General features: G+C 40.6%; 1 non-coding gene across 1 annotated transcript; it reads right to left on the reverse strand.

The window, feature by feature from the left end:
• Window positions 1-7,079: 7,079 nt before the first annotated feature.
• On the reverse strand, window positions 7,080-7,185 carry LOC133317512 (small nucleolar RNA R71). Its single transcript, XR_009752330.1, has one exon. It is a non-coding gene; the product is annotated as a small nucleolar RNA R71 (small nucleolar RNA).
• Between the last annotated feature and the right edge of the window lie 229 nt (window positions 7,186-7,414).

The following is a 7,414-nucleotide window of genomic DNA, read 5'->3' on the forward strand; positions in this document are numbered from 1 at the left end:
CTTTGAAGGCTTAGATAACCCGATCCTTAGATTTCAATAAACATATGTCAGTTTGGACGAGGTCAAGAACGTACCTGCATCATCTGGGTTGATTCGGTCTCAGAAAAGAAACATAGTGCTGCTTTCCAGCTAGGCAGTGTGTGCAACTCTCCAGCACTAGGCCCTTCAACCCGGTTAATGATTCTTTCTTGTTCAAAATTTGGAGCCCTTTCTAACTTATATGGCCAAGGCGTTTGTTCCTTAATTCCATGTTAGGTCTATCTCAGACAAAGTTGTCTTCTCCACCATTAATCTTTACTTGCATCATGTACAAGAGCCTTCTTTCTTACCTTAGGCTACCACCAAAGTTTCCTTAGCCAATTGCCATCTATACTTCAGAAGTAGGTTCAGTCGCATGTCAGAAACATACCTTACACTCTTTAACACAAGTCGGCACCCGACATCCATGGTCAGGGTTACATCACTCACACCAACTATCTTGCTGGTTACTTAATTTCCTATTTCACCACTCCAAAATCACCACCTATGTATGAAGAGAAGAAACCTTTGTGTGAGATGACATGGAATGAGGCACCAGAGTCAACAATTCAGGTGCAATCATCGTATGCAACATTCAAAAAATTATCTTCATCGAGTACAAATATCTCAGCATCAGCATTAGCAACCACCATAGTGGTTCTCTTGTCTTTTCTCATATTCGGAATGATCTAATTCAGCTTCACATTGCCTTTCTTCCATCTTTCTACAGAGTCTTGTAGTTTGACTTCTTGTGACTGGGCTTCCCATGATAGAAGCACTTCAATTCGTATTTCGGTCTAGACCAGCCTTTGGACTTCTCACGTTCATCACGACCCCGACTTTTGTTTTGACCCCGAGCGTTGGACTTTCCTATATTCTCGGCCACGTTTGCCTTAGATGTGCTGGTTATACCTCGTTCTTTTCTCCTAGATTCCTCATTTAGGCTATCTGTCTGTCATTGAGAAGTTTCAAGATTTGACGGTGACCTCTTTGTTTGGGGGTGCACTTCTCGAAATGGAGACCGTTAGGGTTGAGAATGAGCTCATGGAAAAGATTAAAGAGGCACGGGTACAAAGAGAGTGCCAGGATTACATGAAGAACCAAGATGGTGTGTCTTGGAATGAGGATGGATTGTTGACATTCCATAAGAGGATTGTGATTCCTCGAGGTCCTTTGACTAAAGAGGTGATGGCAGAGGCCCACAAGGGCCAATTCACTGTCCACCCTGGTGCTACAAATATGTATCAGGACTTGAAGAGAAATTTATGGTGGCCGGACATGAAGAAAGATATTGTTGTTTACGTGTCCAAGTGCTTGATATGCCAGAAGGTGAAGATAGAACACCAGAAGCCGTCTGGTAAGCTTCAACCTCTTGAGGTACCACAGTGGAAATGGGAGAGTATTTCCATGGACTTCGTTGTAGGATTGCCGAAGACTCCGGCTGGTTGTGACTCTATCTGGGTCATTGTGGACAGATTGACCAAGTCTGCCCATTTTCTTCCGGTGAAGGTGAGCTTCACTGCTGAGCAGTTGGCCAAGTTGTATGTTCGCGAGATCGTGATACTTCACGGGGTGCCCGAGAGTATCATCAGTGATAGGGACCCGAAGTTCACATCTCGATTCTGGGAGGCGCTTCAGGGAGCTTTTGGTACTCAGTTGAGATTGAGTACAACCTATCACCCTCAGACTGACGGACAGACTGAGCGGACCATCCAGACCTTGGAGGACATGTTGAGGGCTTGCAGTTTGGAGCAAGGTTCAGCATGGGATATGTACCTGCCATTGGTTGAGTTTTCGTATAACAACAGTTTCCATGCTAGCCGGGGCATGGCACCTACGAGGCACTATATGGTAGGAGGTGTCAGACTCCTACTTGTTGGTATGAGGTTGGAGATAAGGATCTTTTTGGCTTGGATTTCATCCAAGATACAACCCAGCAGATCCAGATGATCAAAGACAAGCTGAAGCAGGCGCAGAATCGCCAGAAGAGCTATTATGATGTTAAGCATCGACCGCTGGAGTTCAGTGAAGGTGAACACGTGTTTGTGAGACTATCACCTGTCACCGGTGTTGGTCGGGCCCTCAGAGTGAGAAAGCTTAACCCGAGATTCATAGGGCCATATCAGATTCTTGGTAGGGTAGGGCCTGTTGCCTACCCGCTTGCCTTGCCTCCGAACTTGGCCAACATCCACGACGTGTTTCACGTGTCTCAGCTTCGGAAGTATGTAGCGGACTCTTCGCACGTGGTGCAATCAGATGATGTGGAGGTTCGGGAGAACTTAAAGACTCCCGTCGGACCACTCAAGATTCTTGATCGTAGCGAGAAGAAGCTAAGGAGCAAGATCATTCCGATGGTCAAGGTGCAATGGACAGGAAGAACTCTTGAGGAGTGTACTTGGGAGCTAGAGGACGAGCTTCTCCGACAATACCCCGAATTTCGGGACAAGTATGTTTCTAATCTTGTGGACAAAATTTTAAAAGGTGGGGTGAATGTAAGAACCGGCATCGTTAATTTAGAAATTTAATTAATTAATTTTGAGATTAATGAGATAATTCCATAATTGATCCTAATAATTATGAGAAGACTTAAACAATTATAGTAAGTGACTAATAATGCTAAAAGTCACTTTTCTGGCGAAAAATGCAGATATCAGTTCTGCTCCACGGTATAAATGCGTACCGATGAAGTATCTCGGAAAGTTAAGAAAAGTGTGTATATATTACTAGAATAATATATAGGACTAGTTTAACAATTTTGGTGTCAAAATAATGAGAACTGACGTCAGAACTGATACCGGCTACGTAAAAGCGCGTACCGGCAAAGTGCTGCAAAAAATAAAATAAAAACATGACAAATCTTAGAAAAATGGCTAGGTTCAGAATCTAAAGTTTGAGATTAAAATAATAAGCGTAGCTATTAGTGCTAATACTGTGTGTTTAAACTTAAATCGCCTATATATACTCATTTTGCACAAAACCCTAGGCATATTTTTGTTGCTACGTGACCCTTGGTGGCTGACCATCTCTTTGCACTGTTCCATCTCCTTCTCTTCTTCATTTTGTGAGCCAAGAGGCCACTTTCTTCATGAAATCTTCACCTAAATACTTTGTGTGAGTGAGAGATAGCATTGGGGGTGAGTAGGTGACCTTGTTTCTGAGTTTTGCTCACTGTTTTGGGGGAGTCTTGGGGCTGAGTTCTGAGTTTGGATTGAGAGCTACCTTGCCTTGGCATTTTGAAGCTCCAAGGAGCTACCTTGTGAAGTAAAAGACCTACCTTGGTGTTCATTTTCGTGGTCCTTGAAGTCTGAAATTTGAGGCTGGTGGGAGAGCTCCAAGAGCACCATTTGTTTACTGTTTTGAACCTTTGGTATGTTCTTGAACCTTTGATCATGAGTTACTTTAATAAAGGATGAATCTTGGCATGTAAAATGTGTTGAGTAGGTAACCAACACCATCACTGACCTAAAGGGGTTTAAAGTTGCATGCTTTAATGTTCTAATGTGTTAAAAATGGAACCTTGGGAGTGATATCTCGCGAAATGCAGAAACTGCATTCTGTCGCGAAATATCCGAATATGATATCCGGATATGGGGTTGGAAATATCCGAATATGGATATCCGGATATGGCCCCGACAAATATCCGGATATTCTAAAAATTTTGAGACAGTGACTGTTCTGTTCGGACATAATGATATTTTTGGGTTTGTGGACCCATGAATGGTTAAGTTGAACCTCTGTAATAATTAACTAAGTCAGAATCAAAGTGATTAAGGGCTTATGGCTTTGTGAGAAGCCTAAAGAGGTTAAATGAAGAAGAAAACGTTGTCTTTATGTCATACACTTGTAGATTGTGAATGATGATATGATTGCTTGTCTAAAACAGATTGTGATTGTGCTATTTGTGGACGTTGAGCTAGTGTGGACTTTGGCTTGGATTGATTTCTTGAGAGGTAAGCTTTCGTTCTCAGTTTAGCCATTGTTGATTCCACCATACCCCATGGGGGAATGGTTTATATGCATGATGTGTATTCATGTTTGGATATTTGAAATGCTGTTGAGCTGTTATGTGCAAGTGCCTTATGATATGTGATAAGTCCATTGTTTGTGACTTAGAACATGTAATTTGATATTAAAATGGGAGTGAAAAGAATATCCTTGTTAATAAAAAACCCCAAAGATTGCATTGAAGTGAATTTTTCTGATTTTGATATTAATGGGCTGATTTTATATGTTCAGGCCCAATTGGTGTTAATTCTCCATGCAGAAAAAGAGTGAAGAAAAATTGGGCAAATGCTTTGATCAGAAGCCCAAAATGAGAAAGCAAATCAGAAAAGAAGATGGGCCAGAGGAATTAAAACCCAATCAGTGGCCCAAAAGAAAAGAAAAGAAGATGAGAGAAAGAAGTCAGCATGAGAAAAAGAAAGAAGTACAGGGAAGTGATGGGCCGGACCTAAAAAGCCCAAAAGGAAAGGAAGAAAGAAAGCCAGATGAAAAGAAATCAAAAGGAAAGGAAGAGACAGAGTCAGAAACGAGAAAGGGCTGCTAGAAAACCCTAGCACACAACCGACCAAAGTTCCTGACCACAAAGCGATTTGCAAAGCCAAACCGTTCTTTGTATTTGGCTTATTTGTCAAGATAAACCCTCAATCACGGTTCATTGAAAGATTAACCAAACCCTAGACACCCTTTCCTCATACAGAAAACGTCAAAACAACAACCCCTTGCTGAGTGGATGAGCTGGATACTTTTTTGAGAGTGGAGACTGGAGCGATTTGTGGGCGCAAGTTTACGTACGGGGTGAGGGAGCAACAATCCATTTAGTTTGTCTGAGGAGGGAGCTGTTGGGGACCACCGGTGTGTAATGCGCAAGGAGCGCGTGTATATCTGCTGAGCTGGAGAGAAAAATCGCGCAAAGAAGGAAAGGAACCCTATAAAAAGGGAAAGAGGGTGAGTCAAAAGGACGGTCCTTCCCACTCCTGATTTCGGATTTATCATTTTTCTTAGTTTTGTGTTTTCTGAACAATTTTTATTTTCTTTAAATTTCTGTTTTGTAATGAGATTCTTGTTCATTTGATAAACGGGATGCATGTCTTTACAGCACTGAGATTGCCGGTTGTTAGGCCAGTGCTGTAATTTTAGTTTTTAGAATTTTTATTTTGTGATTTTTGTAGTTCTCTGTTTCTGTGTGTAAGCTCCATCCATATGGATAGTGGCTAACTTTTTAGAGGTTGGGTTTAGGTGATACCCAAACCTCAGTGCTTGTCAGATATTTGATTTCCTGGTTTTAATGTTTATATCTCAGTTGTTTAATGTTGTTTCTAATGTTTAAAATTATCTGCATTTTGGCCAAATGACAGATGTTTGGTTAGGATTTAGTTGTTGAGAAACAATTAATTCTGGATTCTGCATTAGACACATGGACTTAGATGAGAAATCATCTAAGGGATCTCAATTCAGAAATGAATGAGTCCTCATGTAATATTGGACCTGAATCTCAAGAGTCCTAATCCCACTTGGCATAGAGATATGGAAGTGGGCAACCTTGGGATAAAACAATTTTTAAGAGATTAAAAATTAACAATACAGCCCTGTTAACTGAGAATCTTAGAATGAGCTTTTTGTTAATCAAATTATTTTTCAAGCACTGTGGGGAAGGAGAACCAGAACTCAGCCCACCTTTTTAAACCTCTTTATCAATCCAGATTTTCCAATTTCCTTTGTTATTTCATATTTCAATCTCTATTCCGTTTTCAATTTTGTCACATCTTTCATTTAAGTTGCTCCATTCTTCATTCTTATTTTATAACTTAGGAAAGTAATTCAGAAAAATTTTAAAAGAAAAGTGAACAGTAGTATTTTAGATCCATTCTAGATTATTCTTACCTTACAATTTTTATTTCTTTTATTTTCAAATATCAACTCAGTTTTAAGCAATTACAACCTTTAGTCATTTCAAAACGCCAACGATCCTTGTGGGAACGATATCTGGGACTTATAACAGCCCTATATTACTTGTTGTCGCGTATACTTGCGCGCATTACTTGCACAACTGTTAGCAAGGCAACAAGTTTTTGGCGCCGTTGCCGGGGATCGAGGCGTATATGATCAAGTTTCTGTGTGATTGCTATTTTTGAACTGCTTCTTTTTGCTGTTTTTAGTGTAGCTCATTTGAATTCTGTGTCAGTTTTGTTTATTTATTAGTTCTATAGTATCTTGAATATTGGTAGTTTAAAATCTGTTCTGTTCATATTCTGTTTATTTTATGTCATTTAATTTTTCTTAGTTTCATTTTTATTTTAATTATTAGTTCCACCCTGTGTGAGGGTGAGTTATTACTGCCTTATAAAGCCGTCAGGCTGTGAACTGTCTTGGGACTTTTCTGCTTGCAGGTTCTTGTGTGTTTATTTTTTGCGTGTTCTGCATAAAAGTTGGTTAGTAATCTAGGTGTTTTAGCTAAGTCAGGTTTACCTGTTTTAGTTAAAAGGGGTGCATGAGTGCAACTCCACACCCGTTCATATATTCAATTGACCCTGAACCTGAGAGGACATTTAGAGTTAGGAGAAGAGCCCAGATAGCACATAGGCAAATTCCACTTCTAGAAATTGAAGAAATGGAGGATTTAGGAAGTGTAAATGGGAATGATGGGGTAGGAGGACCTGCAAGGATAAGGGAACCACCTGTTATAAATGATAATGATAGGTCCATGATGGACTTCATCATACCTGTGTTGGATGAGTTAGATCCAAGCATAGCCCAACCTGTGAATGGAGTGCCCTTCAAATTAGAACCGGTGATGTTCACCATGCTTCAAAACATGGGGCAGTTTCATGGGTTGTTGATGGAAGACCCACACAAGCACCTTAGAAATTTCATAGAAGTGGCCAACACTTTTAGGAATCCTAACATCTCGGATGATGTGTTAAGATTGAAGCTCTTCCCTCATTCACTGGCTGACAAAGCCAAAGAATGGTTGAACTCCCTTCCATCCAACTCTATAACCAATTGGCACACCCTTGCTGAGAAATTCATTATGAAATTTTTCCCCTCTAATAAGATAGTGCAAACTAGAGGTGATATTGCTAACTTCATGCAGAGGGATGGAGAGACACTAGTGGATGTGTGGGAGAGGTACAAGAACCTTCTTAAGCAATGCCCAAATCATGGTTTGCCCTCTTGGGCAGTGTTACAAACCCTGTACAATGGCTTAAATACTCAAAACAGGGCCTTGGCAGATTCTGCTGCTAATGGCATGTTTATGACTATGTCCTTTAACCAAGCCCATGAGTTGTTAGAACAAATGACTCAAAATTATGCCCAATGGCCTGAAGAAAGAAATCAGCCAAGAAGAGTGGCTGGTTTACATGAGATAGACCCTGTAACAGCTCTTTCAGCCAAG

Source organism: Gastrolobium bilobum, unplaced genomic scaffold (genome assembly GCF_033153095.1).
Source record: "Gastrolobium bilobum isolate Gb01-03AN ecotype WA unplaced genomic scaffold, APGP_CSIRO_Gbil_v1 utg10253, whole genome shotgun sequence".
NCBI lineage: Eukaryota > Viridiplantae > Streptophyta > Magnoliopsida > Fabales > Fabaceae > Gastrolobium > Gastrolobium bilobum.